General features: G+C 40.3%; 1 protein-coding gene across 2 annotated transcripts in view; it reads right to left on the minus strand.

Annotated features, from left to right (window-relative positions):
* Positions 1 to 22,606, minus strand: part of Dtna (dystrobrevin alpha) — a 349,673-nt gene that overhangs the window by 188,820 nt on the left and 138,247 nt on the right. The window lies entirely within an intron of this gene.

Genomic DNA, 22,606 nt, shown 5'->3' on the forward strand with positions numbered 1-22,606 from the left:
AAAACATTGTTTAAAACGCTGATTACCTTGTTTTGTGTTCTTTAAAACAGACTTATCTGTTTATTCATATGTGTCTGTGTGAGTCATGTGTAGGTACTGCATTAGAGGCTCATGTGCCTAACTGAGGGTGAGGAGGCCGGAAGAAAGTATTCTCCTTTATCACTCTATCAGTCTCTGCTTGTCCTTCTAGGGACCTTTTCGTTTTGAGGATGGGAGCCAGCAAGCCCCAAAGGTCCTCCTTTATTTTCAGGAAAGCCCAGCTAGTTATGCAGGTGCTGGGATCTGAACTCTGGTCCTTGCGATTGCAGAAGAAGCCATCTTAACTGCTGAGGCATCTCCCCAGCCTCTTGTCACGCTTGTGTATTACGGAACACACGCTTATAAGAATAGTGGAAGTCTCATTTGCTTCCATAAAATATCAAATTTATCTATCTTCAGTTTTCTTAAGATTAGAATCTTTTATGAAGGACAATGTGAACCTAGTGCTGCCAAGAGCTTCCCATGGTGAGGAACTCATTAGGCCTTGAAATACCCCAGTGCTGAAATTAATTCCAGGCAAAGAAGAGAGATTAACTCACTTTATGTTGATTAGGAAAAAAATTATCTACCTCAGCCTTTTGTCTCTTGCTGCTCAGTACCACTCAAATTGATCCAAAAGAAAATTAAGGTGCATTTTGAACATTAAGAACCCGTGTGTCAAAGATTAGTCTAATTAATTTTTTAGAAGACGATTTTTTAATTAGCCACATACAGGTACAACACATACTCTATTGAAATCTCCTGGTAAAATGTGACCTTCAAATCTTGCTCAGAGTTTATGTCTGTCCCACTGACAGAGAAGTTCATAACATTCTTCCAAGAGATTGGTGCCACAGTTTGACCTAGTAAAACCATGTTTTGATTTTGCCATCATGTAACTATCAAAACAATTCAAAACAAAGGAAGAAAGGAAGGAAGGAAGGGATGAGAATCTTATAAAGTTGATTATAGAAATGTAAAACAAAATTTAAAATAAAAATTATTTTATTAAACATTTTATCAGTTATAGTAGTGGCATTAAATAAGGATAGGGGAAGCCTGTAATTCTAGCACTCAGGGAGGCAGAGGCAGGCAGATCTCTGTGAGTTCAAGGCCAGCCTGCTCTACAAAGCAAGTCCAGGAGAGATAAGGCTACAATGCTACCCTATCTTGAAACTTTCCCACCCAACAACAACAACCAACCAACCAAAATCTAACCAAACCAACCAACCAAACAAACAAACAAACAACAATAAAAAAAAAAAAAAACCAACAGGAGAGAAAAGTAGATGTTTGCATGCTCACTATGATACTTCCCACAAATAAAACAAGGTTTTGCCCAGCAACTGAATGAAAACAGATGCAGAGACTCACAGCCACACAACAGGTTGAGCTCAGGGAGTCTTGAGGAGGAGTGGGAGGAGGATTGAGGATTGCTGGAGGGGTTAAGAACTCCAGAAAAAGACCTACACAGATAACTAACCTGGGCCCATAGGACTCACAGAGACTGAAGCACCAACCAAAGAGCATGCATGGGCTGGGCCTACACCCCTACACCTATGCAGCAGGTGTGCAGCTTGGCCATCATGTGGGTTCCCTAACAGTGGTCGTAGTGGCTGTCTCTGACTCTCTTGTCTGCCTTTGGATCTCTTTCCCTTAGCGGGGCTGTGTTGTCTGGACTCACTGGAAATGATGCTCTTAGTCCTCCTATAACTTGAGGTGCCAGGGTGGGCTGGTGCCTCTTTAGCGTCCTCCTATTCTCAGAGAAGGGGAAGAGGGAATAGAGGGAAGGGGGTGTGAGGGTGGGGCTGGGGAGGAATGGAGGGAGGGGCCTGCAATCAGGCTGTAAAGTGATTGAATAAATTAATGAAAACATAAATTAAACTTGTGCTGAACAAAAGGGATTCCATGGAGTTGTAAACCTGGAATCTTTTCATGATCTGCATAAAACTCAACCACAAAACTCATCCTCATAAAATGGCATGGGTGCATAATGGAACGGATAGATGCTTCAATTTTTGCGTCTTGCAAACGAGACTCTCATGATGTTGCTTGCATTTTATAGCTGGATTCACTGGGAGAAATGTACTTATGTGCAGAATATGGGTAGGTATTTTCTTAGACAAGGAACTGATTTTTTGTGGAAGTCACAGAATGAAAGCACATTAATTCTTGGCTTTTGTTCAGCCCTTGTATTCCAGCACTTTATTTCTGGGTGGACTGGTGGCCTTGTATTTACTGTGTGCCTGAGTCTCTCACCTGATGGAAAAGATGGGTGTGAGCTATCACTTTCATGTGATTCAGAGAAAACCATTCCTTTTAAAGGATGAAGAGTTTTGTTTTTTCCCCCCTTTTATTATGTCAGCAAACTGCTTTCCTACCTTTGGATTAAAGAATGTAATAACAAGGGCTCTTAAACATTTTGTTCTGAAGCCCTCAAAGAACCTCAGAAAATGGTTGCTATAGCTATCGTTATTTATCTTATTCTACATTAAAATTCATACATTAAAATTTTTATCTATAAATTCATTTATCTTTTTAAATTTTTTTTTCCAAAAGCAGAAAGTAAAATTCAAAATGTTTAGCTCATTTGTATTGGCAACCTTGAAGAAAATACTATCTATCCTATTTAGGTGAGTCTGATGTTCAGATTCATTTATGAAACAGCCATAATTATTTATAGTTGAAAACCTTCTAAATGTCTGGGTGGATGGAAGCTGCAGGACATTTCTTACGTTGAGGAGGCAAGGTGACTAACATGCTTCCCACTCTTACCATGATGCTTCCCCTGATGCGGTGAATAACCCCTCAAGCTCTGAGCTACAATAAACCCTTTCCCCTTTAAATTGCCTCCCATAGGGTATTTGATTACAGCCATGAGGAAAGTAACTCATAACAGAGAATGTCCACGGTCTTTTAAACTAACGCAGAAGCATGTTTACTTTATGAATAAATTTTTGTTCTTTGACAGTTTCATGCATATATATATATATATATATATATATATATATATATATATATATTATGCTCTGGCTATGACCCCCACCTCTCTCCAACCCCTGACAGACCCTTTCTCTTCCATACAAATCTCCTTCTTTCATACATGACTTCCTTGGGTTTAATTAGGGCTGTCCTTGTGACTCTGGATTGAGGACCAGCCATTGATTTTGACATAACGCTCATAGACACTCAACAACAGATTGCTTCTTGAGTTAGTCATAGCGTGCAATCTAAAAGCAGACTAAGAACTGTGTGATTCATTCCTTATGTGAAAATCTATAGTGGGTGACATAGTTTGTATAGATTTTCAGCCCGTGTATGATTATAGAAGATCATGCATTTGCCACTTGGAAAATATCAGTTCTCTCAGCACTACAAATATTCTAAATGCTGATAGAGTTCATTTTCAACAGTAAAAATTTATTTTTGTTAAAATCATCATTCGTTTTATCAGAAAGTGTTTCTAGAACTGGGAAATTGTCAAGCTTACTGCAGCAAAAGCAAGCTTTCCCCCAATCTTCTAATAGCCACTGGAGGTTTGAAGTCTATAATTGTCAGATATTTTTCATTTGATTTTTCCCCTGAAGTACTGAACTTACTTCAATTCTTTCCAATAAAGTATCTGTCAGATTTTCATTTTTGAATAATCATAGGCGGCCAGTTAGCCTCTCAAGTAAACGTGTTTTCTGTGTTAGAAGTGTCTTCCACAACTTATGCCACTACAATTATGCTTGAAGACAATGGCGATACCTCAACATATTTGAAAGTATTTCATGAACGCGTTGCATTTCCTCACAATTATCAAAAACTAGGCATTAAGGCTGCAAGATTTAATGAGACATCATTTTTGTTGTTGCTTGCTTTTTCTCTCTATTCATAGACAAGGTGACACCTTAATTTGTAATATGGTTCCCAGACTTTTACTCACGAATACTTTCATGTCATCAAGACAATGTCTACATAGTACAAAAGGAAAACACTAAGTTAGGTTATTGTTAAAGTTGTTCTATCATCAAGCAACTCTGGCTGCCTTTTGGAGACTTCCCTTGGAAAGCATTGCTTTAGAAGGAAGGGACATGTGTGGGTGGCTGAGTGGGTGCTCTGAGGTAGGACAGAGCCACTCACTGGTGACTCTTTTCTTATTGATTTAATCTCTACTCCTCTTTGAACAAGTGGTTTATCACCCCAATCCTCATTTCCCCCTACTGCACCTCTAAAGCAGGCTTTCTTCACTGAATTGTTTCCCAAGATTAAAAGTGATAGCATGATAATGTTAGCTGTGATTGCTAAGGTTTATACTAACACTTGCTGAGATGAGGAGACAGTGATGCAATCATCAGCTTTATTATCAGATTAAGAGCAGATACAAATAGCTGCTCTTGGGATTTGTTTATCTGACTCAGACTCAAGTTTACTTCTGACATTTCCACTGTGAGTGCCGGAACCATGAAGATACATTTGTCCCCTACTGTCCTGAATACAAACGTGACCCTTTGGCCCTTGTTTGTTGAGTTTTATATCGTCAACCGAGAAAATAATTTCTTGCAAGTTAAAGCTAGTAAAGACATACGGAATACTGCATTTTGACTCCTCTCTTAGTCTTCCAGCCCTGACCTGACGTCTGTCACACCAGGTTTAGGGAGCGGAAATGTTCAGGCGGTGACGGTGACCCTATCACAAGACAGGCAGAACACATGAGCTCCAGCCACCTCTTTTGTCAAAGGGCAAGAGCAAACTCCTCAGAAATGTCTTCCCTGAAATGTTGCCACCAGAGAGAGAAGATTCTAAGAGCATGTGCTGAGCTGGAGCGCAGGGCAGCAGTGTCTCACACCAGCACTGGAAGGAGCAGACAGAGCTTTGCATAAGCAGAGGAATTTGGTCTCAGCGATCAACTTACCCACCAACTAGAACAGTGTCAGTTAACTTGATCACGGTTTTAAGTATTTAACGGTATCTTAGTACTTACTAATTAATGGAGAGGAACTTAGATCCTTTGTTACAAAGTTTCACTTCAGCAAAAATATTTTTAGTATGGTAGAAATGAGATAAGTGTCTCAGGTTTCAAAAATCAAATTGAACTTTAATTATTTCAGTAATACAGTACTTCAGGGATCCTGGTGGCTCTGCTTCATTCAGATACTCTTGTCATCTTAGATCACTGTCTCCAAGGATTATATGCCTGTAGCTCAAACGCCAACATTCAAGGATGATTCCTGTTACATATTCGTTTCTTTGATGTTTCTTTTGATGTTTCCTTGACGCTGTAGGATAATTCAATGAACCAAGAGTTCTTGGTTATCCTTTCATTTTGAAAACAGCTTTTGGGATGAGAACATGTCAGTAGAAACAATTGAATGTGGATATTGTTACAGCGTCAGCTTTTCAGATGTGTTAGGTGCCCATTACTGGCATTCTGTCAAATGGTTCCCATGGGCATCATGGCCGTCCAGGGCCGTGAGCCAGTGGCCCTGACAATACCAATCACTTAATACATGGGAGAGAGTACACACTTTAAGAAAGCACCTGAAGAAGGAAGTGCTTTATTTTATTTTCCAGGTTAATTTAGAAGTAGTTAAACAGGTCGTCAATATCTACATTTGAATTTTGTGTGTGCGTTTGTGTAAGTTTGTGCATTTGAGTGACTTACAATCTATATTAAAATATTTACTCACATGGATTTCTCCCTTAACACGAAACATATGCAGTTGAAGAGCTGAAATGTCAGAAGGTAGCAATTACAAACGATACACCACTGTGCAAAGAGCTAGACGTGATCTAGCTAGATGAACCCACATGCCTCCTCGGTAGCGGAAATGTGGGCAGTTTGAATTAAGATCTCTCACAGTGAAAAGTCTATATCCATTCTCACTGATACAGTGCTGAATAATAGCTACCTTCATTGATAGCTCTGTGTATCCTGTATATTTTGAAATGATATTTTTGACAGATTAGGCTAGGGAATATTTGGTTAATTTCACTATTTCCTTTTACTTATTTAAATGTAGCTTCTAGGAAGCCATAGGATTCCATATATTTGTCACAGTTTTCTTCAGCAACATTGTGGGAGGTATTAGGTATTACCGTCTCCATTATAAACATACACACACACACACACACACGCACACACACACACACACACACACACGCAGACACAGCATGAATGTAGGTTAAAAAAACAACAACTATAATAGTGAGCCCTGAAAGCCAATGAGATAGCTCAGCAGGTGAAAGCTTTGTCACCTAAGCCTGGTGGCCTGTGTTCAATCTCTGGAACTCAAGGTGGAAAGAAAGAACTCACCACAGACAATTGTCCTCTGAACTCCACATGCATGCCAAGCACATGCATGCTGCCTCTCCTCCTTCTCATTCTCTTGCTCTCTCTCAAACAATAATAAATTAAATTAAACTAATAGCGGACACTAAAATACTAAGAGACTTCAGCATCCCATTTATGCTGTTAATTCAGAGAGCCCTGGTAAGCCAAAGGCCAGTGCAGACAGCCACCTTGAATTGCCAATAACCTCAGCTGTAGGTCCCAGCACAAAGAAGCATGTCCAATAACTCACTTAATTCACTTTGCTAAGAAGCAGAGGTTGCTGTTAGGATGCTAACAGCATGTTAAGACATGTTTTTCTTTTTCCTTCCTGCGCTTAGAAAAGAACACAGTGGGCTTTGTGGAAATGGCTTGGTGAAGCTTGCTAACATTTCCAGGTCTGGTTTAGGCTTGGGTGCTCTTGAGAAGGGTTTGCTTATGATGACTAAGACTATCATATACACTGAGCTAGACACTGAAGTCTCATAAGAGAAAAGTCTAGACCTGATTTGGCTATGGTCAGTGAGAAGTCACATGTTCTAGCTTTGCTTGACTGTTGATTTGAGAAGTGTGTGCTACTCAGTTGCAGCCCTGATTCTGTTTAGTGTCCAGAGGTACCCAGCTGCCTTCTCATGCCATGCTATGAGCCCAAGATTTTTAGCTCATTCAGCTTCTTTCATCTTTCCCACCATGTATGTACGTTGAGGATTTGGGAGTCCTGAAGGAGAAAAGAAACCAATTTGGGGCTTTGCCAAAGTCACCTACCTCCTATTATTAAATTTCTTTTGTTCATTTTAATATTAACTCTTGATTTTAATTACTATGAGCATGGCCAAAAGACAAATAACTGGGTAAAGGTACCATTCTTTTTATTTTTTATTTTATTAATTACAGTTTATTCACTTTGTATCCCACCTGTAGCTTCCCCCTCATCCCCTTCCAATCCCACTCTTCCTCCTTCTTTTCCTCCCATGCCCCTTCTCCAGTCCACTGATAGGGGAGGTTCTCCTCCCCTTCCTTCTGACTCTAGCCTATCAGGTCACATCAGGACTGGCAGCATTGTCTTCCTCTGTGGCCTGGTAAGGCTGCACCCCCCCTCCCCCGCGGGGGAGGTGATCAAAGAGCAGTACAATCAGTTCATGTCAGAGACAGTCCCTGTTCCCATTACTAGGAAACCCACTTGGACACTGAGCTGCCATGGGCTACATCTGTGCAGGGGTTCTAGATTTTCTCAATGAATGGTCCTTGGTTGGAGTATCAGTCTCAGAAAACACCCATGTGTTCAGAATTTTTGGTTCTGTTGCTCTCCTTGTGGAGCTCCTGTCCTCTCCAGTTATTTCTATCTCCCCTTCATATATATATGAAGATAAATTGCAGAGTGCTGTGCCTGAAAGAATGGAGTGAAATTCCACAGGATGTTCATCCAGACCCATGGACTGTCTCCACTCAGCCACAACCAAATAGCATCATTGTGTCTGTTAGGCTCAGAGACTATGATGGTCTCCAGGGAGAATTCTGAAGAACAGCTCACCACACTGTTTTATCTGCATCCTCCAACAGTGACATGTGAAAGTTCCTACGCTCGTTTGAAGCCATGCGATTATTTTTAAAATTAACTGGCTAATACTTCAAAGACTTTCCACAGATTTCTTTCTTGTTTAAACGTCACAAGTGGCACAATACAAACATTCACATAAATTATTAAAGTAGACAAAATACTTTCGCCGCTCTCATGGTGATCCATTTTGGATTCTTTCAGTTTTGACCCTGGAAGAAAATGTCCTGAAAATTTCAAGGAAAACTTGAAGCTTTTCTAAGTAAAAAATTAAAAGGCAGTTTTCCATGTAGTGAAGGTTTGCCTGGCATTTCTTACATAGCCCAGGCTGGTCTAGAACTTGTGGTCCTCCTGCATCAACTTCCCACATTCTAGGGTGATAGGTGTATACCACCATGGCTGACTTAAATATAAATTCTTGACAAGTGTTTCTCACTAATAAGAAAGTGCTCACATCTGGAACATACACAAAGGTTTAAGGAAGCTAAGATAAGCTCACAGTGTTTGTATAATAATGCCTTTAAATATCTGATTCCAATGGCTGGGATTAAAATAATATTGAGTAAAGCCATGCAAATATGGAAAGATTATGTAGAATATACATGGCTTCATTTCACTGCACTCTAAAATAACTGTATTTATAGTGATTTTAAAAAACAGATTTTTTTAACAAGCAGTGGAATTTTGTTTGCTTTATTCTAGACTTGTAACCAAGAAATGTAATGCTGTATACACTAAGATTTCACAGACTGTTAATAAAACTCCTTTGGAGGAAACAAACAGAAGTCACACTGTTGAAGGCCTTCTACCCATAGGATTTGAGCTCTGACATGGCTGGGGTGACTTCAGGGAGTGAGCAGAAGATGAGCTCCCTTGGTGCCTTGGATGCTCAGGAAAGGGTTAGAGATGACCAGCAGCTCATCGCTAGCCTTCTAGCACCCACTGCTTTTAAGAGAAGAGGAAACAACTCTTAGACATTTTAAATAGAAAGAGGCCCTCTCTTCTTGCAGTGCAATTTCCAGCATAGTTACGTACAGACGACTTAAAAAAATCCAAACTGCCCCATCATCATTGGCTTACCCAAGGGGAATAACTACAGCAAATGGCAGACTGCACCTTGCGAAGGCTGCCAGTCTGTGCTTAGTGCCTAGCATTTGGTAACTCTCTAAGGAGAAGTAAAATATGTGACGACTGAAATACGTGTATGAAATAAAAGAAACAAGAAAAAGCATCTATATGGAAGAAGCTTAAAAACTTTCTTCCTTGAGATTTGACATTTATTTTTTTTAATTTATTACAATTTATTCACTTTGTATCCCAGCTGTAGCTCCCTCCCTCAGCCCCTCCCAATTCTGCCCTCCCTTCCTCTTCTCCTCCATGCCTCTCTCCCAGTTCACTGATGGGGGGGTCCTCCTCCCCTTCCATCTATTCCTAGCTTATCAGGACTCATCAGGACTATCTGCATTGTCTTCCTCTGTGGCCTGATAAGGCTGCATCCCTCCCAGGAGGAGGTGTTCAAAGAGCCAGCCACTGACTGAGTTCATATCAGAGACAACCCCTGTTCCCCTCACTAGGATACCCACCTGGACACTGAGCTGCCATGGACTACATCTGTGCAGGGGTTCTAGGTTATCTTCATGAATGATCCTTGATTGGAGTATCAGTCTCAGAAAAGACCCCTGTGCTCAGATTTTTTGGTTCTGTTGCTCTCCTTGTAGAGCTCCTATCCCCTCCAGGTCTTTCAATTTCCCCCTTCTTTCATAAGATTCCTTGCATTCTGCCCAAAGTTCGGCTATGAGTCTCAGCATCTGCTTTGATACTCTGCTGGGTAAAATCTTTCAGAGGCCCTCTGTGGTAGGCTTCTGTCCTGTTCCTTGTTTCACTCTCTTCCGATGTCTATCCCATTTGCCTTTCTGAATGAGGATTGAGCATCTTACCCAGGATCCTCCTTCTTGATTAGCTTCTTTAGGTATACAGATTTTAGTATGTTTATCCTCTTTTATATGTCTAATATCCACTTATAAGTGAATATATACCATGTGATTCTTTCTGCTTCTGGGATACCTCACTCAGGATGATTTTTTCTAGTTCCCACCATTTGACTGCAAATTTCATGATTTCCTTTTTTTTAATTGCTGAGTAGTATTTTATTGTGTAAATGTACCACAATGTCTGTATCCATTCCTCAACTGAGGGACATCTGGGTAGTTTCCAGATTCTGGTTATTATAAAAAAAAGGAAGAAGTCAAAGTATCACTGTTTGCAGATGATATGATAGCATACATGAGTGACCCAAAAAATTCTATCAGGGAACTCCTACAGCTGATAAACACCTTCAGTAAAGTGGCTGGACATAAAATTAACTAAAAAAAAAAAATCAGTGGCCCTCCTGCATACAAAAGACAAATGGGCTGAGAAATAAATTAGGGAAACAACACCCTTCACAATAGCCACAAAGGACATAAATTACCTTGGTTTAACTCTAACCGAGCAAGTCAAAGACTTGTATGAAAAAAAAAAAACTTCCAGTCTCTGAATAAAGAAATAGAAGAAGATATCAGAAGATGGAACGATCTCCCATGCTCATGGCTTGGCAAGATTAACATAGTAAAAATGGTCATCTTACCAAAAGCAATCTATAGATTCAATGCAATTCCCATCAAATTACCAACATAATTCTGTACAGACCTAGAAAGAAAAGTTCTCAACTTCATATGGAACAACAAGAAATCCAGAATTGCTAAAACAATACTCTACAATAAAAGATCTTCAGGAGGTATCTCCATCCCTGATCTCAAGCTGTACTATAGAGCAACAGTTATAAAAACTGCATGGTACTGGCATAGAAACAGAATGGTGGATCAATGGAACCGAACAGAGGACCCAGAGATAAACCCACACATTTATGGGCACCTGATTTTTGACAAAGATTCCAAAACCATACAATGGAAAAAAGATAGCATCTTCAACAAATGATGCTAGTCTAACTGGATGTCTACATGTAGAAAAATGAAAATAGATCCATACTTATCATCCTGCACAAAACTGAAGTCCAAGTGGATCAAAGACCTCAATATAAAAATGGACACACTAAACTGCTTAGAAGAAAAAGTGGGGAAGAGTCTTGAACTCATTGGCACAGGAGACAACTTCCTGAACAGAACACCAACAGCACAGGCTCTAAGATCAACAATCAATAAATGGGACCTCATGAAACTGAAAAGCTTCTGTAAAGCAAAGGACACTGTCATCAAAACAAAACGACAGTCTACAGACTGGGAAAGGATCTTCACCAACCCTATATCAGATAGAGGACTTATATCCAGAATGTATTTTCTAAAGACAGAAGCCAATTAAAGGTGAATTACTTCCAAGTACAAACCAGATACTTGATTCTGCAGCAAGGAGTTGACAAATATAACTCACATGTGTGCATGCTTGAAGGTGGAAAGAATTGTGTGTGTGAACGTGGGTGGGCTCATACACGGGCGTGGGCTCATACACGGGCGTGAGTGCTACATGTTCCATGCACATGCTCAGGCGAAGACACCCAGTTTGCTCACTCAAAGTGTAGAAAGAGTTGACAAGTTGGAGAATAAGGACAAACGAAACTGTTGATTTCTTTGTGTGAATGAGCACTGACTATTTTTGTCAAGGTCAGCCTCTGTAATGGCAAAATTATAAGGGTCTCTTCACACTCCCACAAAATAAAAATTTGCTGTGTGTATGTGTTCGGTCCCACCAAGCGCAATGATTATAAATACTTATCTTTGATCCTTCCCACATACATCCAGTTCTTTACTTAAAAAAAAATACTTGGAAGACACAATTGCCAAAAAAGTTAATTTACTATTACTTATGAATGGTAAATTGAAAGAAAATGGATTATTTAATTAGTATCTTCGTAGATATATAAATTTATATAATTTCAAAATCTGTAAAACTTCTGGCTATGAAATAGAAATATATGAATAACTTGACAGAAGGATGGACGAAATGTTCAGCCTGCTTGTTACGGGTCTTCCTCTGTCAACAATAGCTTTTCCAGACAATCTTTGTAAGTTACAAGTCTACTTAGTTATCTATGCCTTTAAGTCCACTGGCTGAAGCAGAACCTGTACATTTTCAGGATGGGGGGGGGGGGGCTGGGGGGCGGTAAAGCACCCCCAGATACGGGGGGGGTCCAAATTAAACCTGGGGGACGCTTATTCCCGCCCCCCCCCCCCCCGGCACCAAAGTGAAAAACGGATTATGGTATACTGACTATATTGTAAGTTCCAATGTCTGCCCGCGGATTCAGGATATGGTGCTACCTGAAGTTAACGTTCACAGTCCAGCACTCTTTCAACTGGTATGAAAGGTCCTTTGGGACCTTGGAATACCCTGGGTGCTGAGAGAGGACAATATGGTGAGGCACTGCGTGAGCATGTATCCTTTATTCTTTTTTTAAAAGCATTCTCTGCTCATCCTTCATAGTGACTGCTCAGAGTACTACAAAGTTTTCATGTGGAAAATGAATGTGCTGTACCTAGCAGACATGGTCCCTCAATAGCTGGCAAGTGCTCCAAAAATACTTGGATAAGTATCCAAATTTTGGATAAGAGAGAAGAAATAAATAAATAAATATGAAACAACCCAAACTGAAAAAACCTCATCTCTTGCCATTGACCAGACTCTGCCATACCACTTTTTTGAGACTATCAGTGAGACTATCAGTGGACCAATTATGGTTGAGAAAACAGAAGAAGATGACCAGGTGCATTATGAGAAAATTGACGTATAAATTAGCTGTAGTTCTCTGGCAAGCCCTCACCCTCCCAGCATTTCCTCTTGAAACTCTGAATGTTGGTTATAGCACATTGTGGTGGGCAAGAGAGAGCATCTCTCTGAATAGTTCATTTGATGTCTAGCAAACTCAGGTAGCTGAAGTTCCATGGTGGCAAAGCAGAGCAGCCGGCCAAAGCAGAGCAACACATCTGAAGATACAGACTACTAGTCTCCATTGGCATGGATTCCTCTGTGGCATTAAAAAACAACAACAACAAAACCCCCTCACAGTTTAGTGGCTATTCCTTGTCCTTTTATTCATGTAGATCAGTACATACTGGAGAGAATAAAGCCTCCAATATCCTATTGACTGTGGAGACAATTAGGATTCAACTATAAAAATTACTAAGAATTATAAAACCTACCAAAAGTAAGGAGAGGATGCCTAGGCAACGTAAAAGCAATCACTAAAAATACTGACCACAATTTTGTGCAGAGAACTGCACAAAACTCAGCAAAACTGAGAAGGTGAAGGAGAAGAGAAAGGGAGAGGGGAGAGGAGGCAAGAGGGAGAGGGACAGATAGACTTGCTATGACTTCTGGACTTTCCTGTCTGCTATTTCCTCTCCATTCCTGTGAAGTCTCTGCCAGTTCATCAATACCTCCTTGTAGTACACATGTTTGTTTTTTTTCTTCTAGTGGTGATATCTCTGCTTTTGTCCTTTTGTGTTCCACTTCCTGGCCAAGCCCAATTTGCCCTCAGGTGTCAATGTTAACACGGCTCTTCCAGGAAGACAACCCACTGTTCTGCGCTTCTCCTTTCTGTATTGTTCATTCCTTCTGCAATCCTCTTTGCATCATATTGTCATCACGTAAATACTGTCAGGGCTCCTTGTTTGTGGAAGGTCTTCGAATTCAGAGACCTTGCCTAGCTGCTACTGTATTCCCACTATCTAACCCAGTGCCTGGAATATTCATTGCTGAATGAGTGAAACAGATTAGGTGAACGTTATACACACTGATCTGACTGAAGTATATGTCTCATTACTTAATGAGAAAAGTGTCGCTTTAAAACACAAAAATGGTTGGTATACATTTTATGGTCATTAAGATATAAAATTTGCTAATTAGTACTGATTAAAAATATTTATTGCATGCTTACCATGGCAAGTGCTGTCTAAGTACTTTCAAAGCTTTATCACACTTAAGCCCCAGACAAGTCTTATTTTAAAAGTATTGCTAATAAGGAAATGAGACCATAAATGCAATTTTACCTTAATGACATCTCATTGTACAAAATATCATGTCTACATCTGGTAGATTGCTTCAACTTGTGTCTTCCAAAGCTCATAAGATTCATCTGAACAGAATGACTGTGAAACTGGGTATTCTAGGAAAAAAGGCATGAAGCCTATGGAACTTGTGTGGTCTGGACAATGCTGATGGCAGACTTATCTACTTGAAACTGATAATAGATGCAGGGTGGGTTTTAGCTCCGTGAAAGGCTGCTGTAATAGTGCTACAAGGAGAAAGTTGAAAATAAAAATAATTAGACACTCAAATGACTCAGGATTCTTCTGACTATAACAAATTACTAATGTATATTAGGCTTTAGAAGCAAATTCTTTTAATTGTTTTGCTTTTTGTTTTGTTTGTTTGTTTGTTTGTTTGTTTGTTTGAGACAGGGTTTCTTTGTAGAGCCCTGGCTGTCTTGGAACTTGCTCTGGAGACCAGGCTGGCCTCCAACTCACAGAGTTCTGCCTGCCTCTGCCTCCTGAGTGCTGGGATTAAAGGTGTGTGCCACCAAGTCCAGATTAGAAGCAAATTCTTACTTTATGGTAAAAAAAAAAAAAAAACCCAAACAAAGAAATTATTGTTCTTTGATAGAACATTTCCAGTAGCTACTTTACTAGAAAGAACACTGTTTTAGCAGAACCGAAAATCTGACTCTACACACTAATTTTCTGTTTTTAAGTGGCGTGGGAATGGGCGCTCATTAACACCCAGATGCAGCAGTCATTGGCATCATGGTCTGGTGTGGTATCTTGAAGACCAGAAAAGGTTCATTCCATTCCAGCAAAATGAACAGCAAAGCCACCGGCTAAGAAACTGAATTTTCATTCTATTTTGAGGTAGAGATATTGGTTGCAAGTCTAGAAGATGACTAAGAGTGTCTAAAAGGGACAAGATCTAATTACCGTCATCGCTATAAAAAGATCATGTTCCGAGGATGAAAAACAGGATCAAGGCAGGTGCGGGAAGGCCACACAGAGCGCAGTGTTCACCTGCTCCTGAGCCTCCTTTCTCAAGCTCATTCACAGAATGGCGTCTTGCCCTTGAAGTAGAAGGTACACCCGACCCTCTGGCTGTTGGTAAAGGTCCTCCTTTAGTTTTTGGCATAAGCTTTGAAAGGTCAAAGCTTTCCCTTCAATAACACCGCTTTCAGGAAGTGGGCACTTTCATTTTCTGTGCCCGGTGCCTGAAAGCAGCGTGGAACAGATCTGTGTAGCAGCAAGTCCTAGAGGAAGCAATCATTTGACCTGGGCCTCTCTGCACAAGCGGCTGTTCAATAGTCGCAGACTCTATTTTCCTTCTAAAAACGTTTATTTCTATTTTTATTTGTGTGTAGGTGTGAATGGGATGCTTGCAGAGGCCAGGCCAGGGTGCCAGGCCGGATCACTAAGAGCTGGAATTATAAGTGGTTGGAGCTACCACCTAACCCAACACGGGTCCTGGGAATAGTCCCTGGACCTCTGGTAGAGGAGGAACCACCTGCTGAGCCGTTTCTCCAGCACCAGTGGCTCTTTTTTTTTTTTTTTTTTTAATAAGACAGTGACAACTGCCCAGGTGGAGTTAAGTAAAAACGTGCAAAAGCTTGTCCAGAATGGTCACGCTGTGAAATCTGCCTTCAGGCTAGTGCCATGTTTTTCTATCTTACCCTACGTCCAATACACACTGAAGTCAGTACAACAAGCAGAATTTAAGATTTTCTTCACAGTCTGCGAGTTGAGTTAGAGGCACCACAGTATTGACGTGAGACTGCTGGTGACCAGAGAGAACTGGGAGAAGAAAAAAAATCAGGATTGTAAAGATTTTTGAAAAAGAATTTAAACCAGAATGCAAATAAAAATTAATCTGGGATATACATGAAAGAGAAAAAGAGGGACCTTCCAACAGTCAAGAATTGAAAAGTCAAGATAGTAAGTATAAGCTGTTAGTGAAAATAATAAAAAAAGCAATGAAAAGTATTTTATAAAAATCTTTATTTCTGCAATATTTTTCCCCCTCTGGAGTGCAACCGGCAATTAAAGAATTTTCTCCACTCTTTTGTAGCTAAAATAGTGCATTTGAGGTGAAAATTATTCACATAAACTATTTAAAATTGGAACAACATTTAACACATGTAAATGTCTTTGGCAGAGAGTCCCGGAAATTAGGCTCTATCTTTAGTAGAACGAAAGAAGGAACATGCCGGAAGCATTTCTTTGGCCACAGCTTTAACATCCCTCCAGGAAACCTGCCAGGTCTTCACAGCGTCTGGACCCAAGCGAAGCCACTACGCTAATCTCTGAACTCATGATATTCTTTTACCCAAATCAGCACACCATCTTTAAAAGCTAATACGCAGATATGGAAACAACACTTCCAGCACCTCTGGGAAATCACAATAATGCCTGCTTTCTGGATGGTAAATGCAGACAGATAAATCCATGAGTGGAGAAGAGGAAGGGGGCAGAGCAGAATGGACACAGGGTCTTATCCAGAAAAAAAATAACAAAGCCTGAAGCATAAGAACTGAGCCTGAAAGAGCGGGGTACTGGCTTCAAGGGTAAGGTTTTAACAACTGATGGATCACTTCCTAAAATTAAAGCAAAGCATTGAAACAGGATACCATGTCAGCAATATATAAAAGTGGTCCAAAGTTTGTTTTAAAAAGTATATATATTAAATGTGTGTGCCTGTGCATATATGTGCACACAATCTCAGGTGTCCTGAGAGGCCAAATTAGGATGTTGGCTACCCTGGGGCTGGAGGAATTTGTGAGCCACCCAAGCAGGAGCTGGTGTCTAAACTGCCTTCTTTGCAAGAACAGTGTTTTCTCTTGGCTGCTGTGACAGCTCTCCAGTCTCAAAATTACATTATTAAAGAAAAAATTTTAATGCAAATATTTTAAAGGTACATTTAAAATTATACTTTCCTATACAACCCTTCAACATAGTTTTTAATCTTTATAATTTATACACACACACACACACACACACACATATATGTTTTGGCTGACCTTGAACTTACTATGTAGCTGACTTGATGCTGAACTGATCTGCAGGCCTCCATCTTCCTAGGGCTATAATTGTAGGTATAAATTATGCCCAGCTATAATTCACTCCTTTCAGCAAGGAGAAAAGAAGTCAAAGCAAGCAAGTCGTTTCAATAGGAATTCCTGCTATTTGCCTAGTATTTGCACTAATCTGGAACTGGGATGTAGCTTCCCAAAGGATATGGAGAAAGCAACATTCATCTCGACAGGTCAGCTATTTGCAGCAGCAACTATGGGGAAGAGAACAGTAGAGCCTGATGCAGCGTGACTATGTGTGTATATGGGCGCCTCCACCGGGCTCACTGAGTCCACACCCTCCGCCTCAAATCTCTGCCTGCTCTGCGGCAGCTCTGCTGTACTGCACTGCACTAGTCACCTCGCGTAGATATTTAAAATAGTTTCCTAATTAGTCTCCCCACTTCCACTCATTTCTCGGTTCAACCCATTCTTCACATAAAGACGGGGCACGAGGAAACTTTGACCACACTGCCCGTCCTTCACGAGGCTTTTATTCGATTCCCCACTTGAGCCCTCAGAAAAGACCAAAAGGCTAAGTTGGTCGTATAAGTCCAACATCATCCTCACCGCTGACACTCAGATCGGCTGTGTACCAGCGACACTGGCTCTCTTGAAGACACTTTAGTGTGTCACACTAAAGCCAGCACACACCCTTATTTCCTGAAAACCTGTCCATCCTGCACGTCTTCTGTTTGCGAGCTCCCATCTTCCTTCAGGATTCACTGTCAGAAATATTTCCCCCGCTCCAAGACGCCTTAAATCGCCTTACTATTTTGCTCATGAAACTTAGTCCCTACCTTCCGATGGGTGCATTCATGCAGCCATGGACCTCAGCAAGACCGCCGAGCGCCTCCAAGGTGCCAATCAGCTGTGCTAAGGGACGCAAAGGCCCAGCCCGAGCTCTCACGGGACTCACATTGGTCTCCATGTGGAACGATCCATTTTTACACGTGTTTGTGTAATAGTGTCCTTTCTTTCAGGGTGTGAGAAGTTAGAATCGGGTGAGTGTTTACAGAGCCTTCGAGACTGAGGGAGCTGTTGAAATTAGTCCCAAACACACTGGCATTTCTCCCTTTTTAGAATTACGTGAACTGGCCGAGCGACGGGGACCACTGGCTCTCTTCCCCCTGTTACACAGCTGTCTGACACTGCCCCGATTCTTACGCAGTAAATCGTTTGACAGGTTTCTAGGCAGTGGGAAGTGTGTGCAGGTGACAGCAGCCGTTTCTACACCCGCCCCTGTGAGGTTTTCTTGGGCGCGCTCTCTAATTTCTTCTCTTGATTTTGGGCTAGAATCACAGGGCTCTGGAATCCTAGAAGCTGGGAGAGCCCTAAAAGGAGAGCGACCTCGCTGCTGTTATTGCATGGAGAAGAGCCTCGTGCTTTCGGGGTTAGCTTGGGGGTCTGCACCTCAACAACTGCATTCTTTCATGCGTGCGGATTAGCTGAGTTTAGAAAGTGAGGACAGGAGCCAAAGAGGCACTGTGTCGTCCCCTTTTTTATCCTCTGTGTGTCTCTAACTCTGGGACCGAGTAAAGCTTCTCTTATAGTCACATTCGGTCAATAAAAATCAAATGTCTCTGCTCCTAGCAGAATTCTATGAACCTCTAAATCATAAAATTTGCTAGCTGCAAGTGGAAATTTGGAGGGAATAGTTTGCGTGCATGGTCCAGGGATTAAATTTGTTTTTATCAAATGAGATCTTACAGTGCCTCTGCAACATAAAGCAGTTTACAACATTCGAGTTAATACAGACAACAAAACCTTGTGAAAAATCAGTTTATAAAAATTGCTATTAATAATACTCCAGTGAATGCATCTCATTGCCTAATATGTAAGAGTTGACTGTGGGCCGTTACATAAATAACATTAAACATAAAATAAAACCTTATTTCTAATTACATACAAAATGTGACATAATTTCTTGTTGTTTATATAAGCTGCATCCTCCTAATTAAAAAAAAAACCTGCTCATCTCAAAATGAGTTTATTGATAATTCTAAAGACTGTCATTTAAGTGTATCATAGACCTAATAGCAATTTAAGTAACATGTGCAATTTTCAGCGTGAAAATTTTCTACATCTAATGGAGAATTCTATATTCATTTTTGGATCATTATGAAGTGCCGCTACAATAATCTTTTCACATACAGATTTAAAGGTGATGGGTTGCAGAGAAAACAGGAAGTAGAATCAGACATGACTTAAATTTTTCAGTGATGCTAGTGTGATGTCGCAGGCCTACAGTCTCAGAACTTTGTAGATCCGTTGAGGACTCTGAATTCAAGGGCAGCCTTGGCTACATAGTGAGATCCAGTATGAGCATGACAGAAATAAAACACAAATAAACACAACTAACAACGCGAAGCTGAAACTCAACCCACGGAGGATTATTAGCAAAACAAATAATGCATCATCTATGGAGAGGAAAACCACCAGTCCGGGTTCTGCTTTTTAAGAACAAAAAGAGGAAGCAGAGACTTGTGTATCTAGCTCTTCTCAATTGCTCCCTGAGATTAATAAAATAGCTGGTTGAAGTTATTCTAGCGGAAATAATGAATAAATCAGATACAGTTCTTCACAAAATGGCCACGGGAATTGGAAGGGAGTTAAAGGATAGGAGATGATGGGATCCAGGTTTTAAAGTCAGCACAGCCAAGGAATCATCTGAAGTCCTTTTAGTTTCCCGCCGTTAGAGCACTCCCCTATTAGAATCATTTAGAAAAGGCTGGGAAACAGAAGAGGCCCCACTCTTATCTATAACGTCTTCTGGTTGTTGCTTGCTCAGAGCCCCTGTTTCTTGTATGGTAGTAATTCCAACACCCGCTTATGTATCTAGTAGAGACGCACCTGATCCCCACTGAGGTTCTTCTCCTTCCTCTACATCTGGAGATACATGTGAGGAGGTTTGAGCATGAATCAGCATCCATAGAATGGAGAGGGTCTGCTGTAGGATTGAATTAAGTATCTTTGTAACAAAGCCCAAATCTTGATACTCTCCCCTCCCCGTCAACATTAGTTCTCAATTACTTGTTCACATTCGAGGGGAGGGTTAATAACATTTCCTAGAGTTTGCCAATATCATGCATGGGCTCACAGACCTATATGTGAATTTTGTTAGCAGTCACGAGCTCTGCTGCGGTGGCTGTATCCAGGTCACTGTAGCATATACACTGAGGACAGTAAACACCTCTAAAATCAAAGCACTCATTTAACTAAGACCTTTCCACAATGTGAAAAAAAAAATCTGTCAACATCTTTCAGAATCACAATATACAAGCTATAGTCTAGCTTTATGAAAATTATTCTTCTTATGATAACTTTGTCTACATTATGTTGAAAAAAATCTATGAAGGAAATAGGCCTGAGAAATTTGGGCAAGGACAGTGTTCTTGTTCAGTGTCAAAGTGATAAAGATTAACGTGCCTGGTTAACAACTTCAGCAATGTGTACTAAGAACTCCCAAAAGGGAACCTTTATAAGAACAAATTTTCCACTTTGAAAACGTAGTCAAATATGTATTATACATTAAAATATACTCTTGTGTAAAAGGGACACTAGAAAAAATGTGATGAGCTGTTTAGAATATTATATCTTTTTATACTTGCTGCAATAAAGGGCTCATTGTGGAAAGGTCTAGGCATTCTGGCAAGCTCCGGGAACACTGGAAAGAGTAATGCCAGATACATTTTATATCCATATTAGGCTGAAGATAAAAGACTGGGTGAAGTGGAATGAAAATCGTGATGTTCTCTTCTGATTCTGAAGCAAGGCCCTGAATTGTGTATTTCTGGACCATTCCTGATGGTTGCCAGTACACTTTTACAGTGACTAAACAAGTCCGAGCTCAAAAATAAATTCAGAGATGCTTAAGTGACTACAAAACTCCTTGGGAGCCATTTGGTTTCCTCTAGGATTTTGGAGATGTTTGTTGCAAAATCTGTCAGCCCAGACAGCCTTTTGAACTGATGATCACATTTCAGTCTTTAGAAAATCATTTTAAGGTTTTATTTTAAAGTGTGTGTGTGTGTGTGTGTGTGTGTGTGTGTGTGTGTGCACGCACACACGCTTGTATCTCATCTGCATATGTATGCAGGTGGTACTCTCTGGTATCAAATTCCCCCTGAAGCTAAAAGTACAGAGCTGCCTCAGTGGGAGATAGAAACCAAACTGTGTCTTCTGCAAGGGTGGTAAGTGCCCTGAGCCATATCTCCAGTACCCCAAAGTTATTTTATTACTTGCTGTGTGAGTTTATTCTCTCTATACTTCAAATAATAAAGTTATAAATTGTCATAAATAATTGACATTTACAAAAAGATCCTTTTAATAATGATAATCTCTCTATAGTTTTCATCTCTATATAAGTATGAGCATCACGTCCTAAGAATTCCACTGGAGAGTGAGTAGAACAACTAAAAACAAACAAGCTATCTTCTGGCAAAGAGAGCCCCAAATGACTTACTCAAATAAAATTTGGCTTATTCGTGCATTTAAAATATCTGTTTTTCCTCTGTCCCATTATTCTCCGTAATCAGATTGGCCATGGTGAGAGGCAGACAATTAGGGGAGAACATTTTAAAGCACACTGATAGAACAGGCAACAGCTGATGGGTGGTGGAGTGATATGCTGGCAACTGGGTTTTTTTAAAGCTGATTTCTTAAAAAAAATTTATTTTTATTACTTTTAATTATGTACAGCTGTGTGTGGGTATCTGCACCCACAGAGTTCAGAAGGTGTTGGATCGCCTAGAGCTAGAGTTACAGGTGATTGCCAACTACCTGACATGGTGCCAGGAACCAAATTCTGATTCTCCACAAGAGGAGCAAGTGCTCTTAGCCACTGAGCCATCACTCCAGCCCCACAAGCTGATTTCTTTTTACAAGTATTAGAAGAGAATACTTAATAATGTTTCTAGGTTTAATAAATTAGGTAATTAAAGAGCATACATCATGACTGCTACAACATACAATAACAATTATAGTATGATTTCATATTGATAATCAGTAAACAGTGGAGCAAAGAAAGAAGCCAAGATCTGTTATTTTTCATAGTTTAGATCACTTCCAGGGCTGGGTTCTGGATTCTCTAGGGCCTTGTGCAAATTAGGCTACTAGAGCTAGAGCGCTACATACTCACCCTTAATCCTATTTCTTTTTAATAGTAAAATGTAAATTATGTTTAAGGACAAAAATGGGATACAATTCAAATGCTTTGGCCTATAGCCTAGACAATGAATTTGTGAAAATGGGTGATTTTGGTGCCAACATTTCAGTTTAATATATTTTCGTAGGCTCTGCACAGAGGAATAAAAATAAACATATTTCCTTAAAGACACGACATTCGTGAGAATGAGGATAAATAAGAACCAAATTAAGCAGCCTGTAGCTAAGTGATCTTTCATCATACTGTACTTTAATCCAGGAACCGGGGAGAAGCTGCTGTCAGTAAAGAGCCATCACTGTAGATTACCATCATACAATAAGGACATAGGAATGTAAGCATATGTGTTTTAATGAATTCTAATATTGAAAACTAAAACTGAAAGCATGCATTCTTCTAATGGTAAACCTTCAAAGCAGGAAGGTACATGGTTTATCAATTTGGGCAAGAAACTTG

Source organism: Psammomys obesus, unplaced genomic scaffold, assembly GCF_907164565.1.
Source record: "Psammomys obesus unplaced genomic scaffold, mPsaObe1.curated_primary_1811, whole genome shotgun sequence".
NCBI classification, from domain to species: domain Eukaryota; kingdom Metazoa; phylum Chordata; class Mammalia; order Rodentia; family Muridae; genus Psammomys; species Psammomys obesus.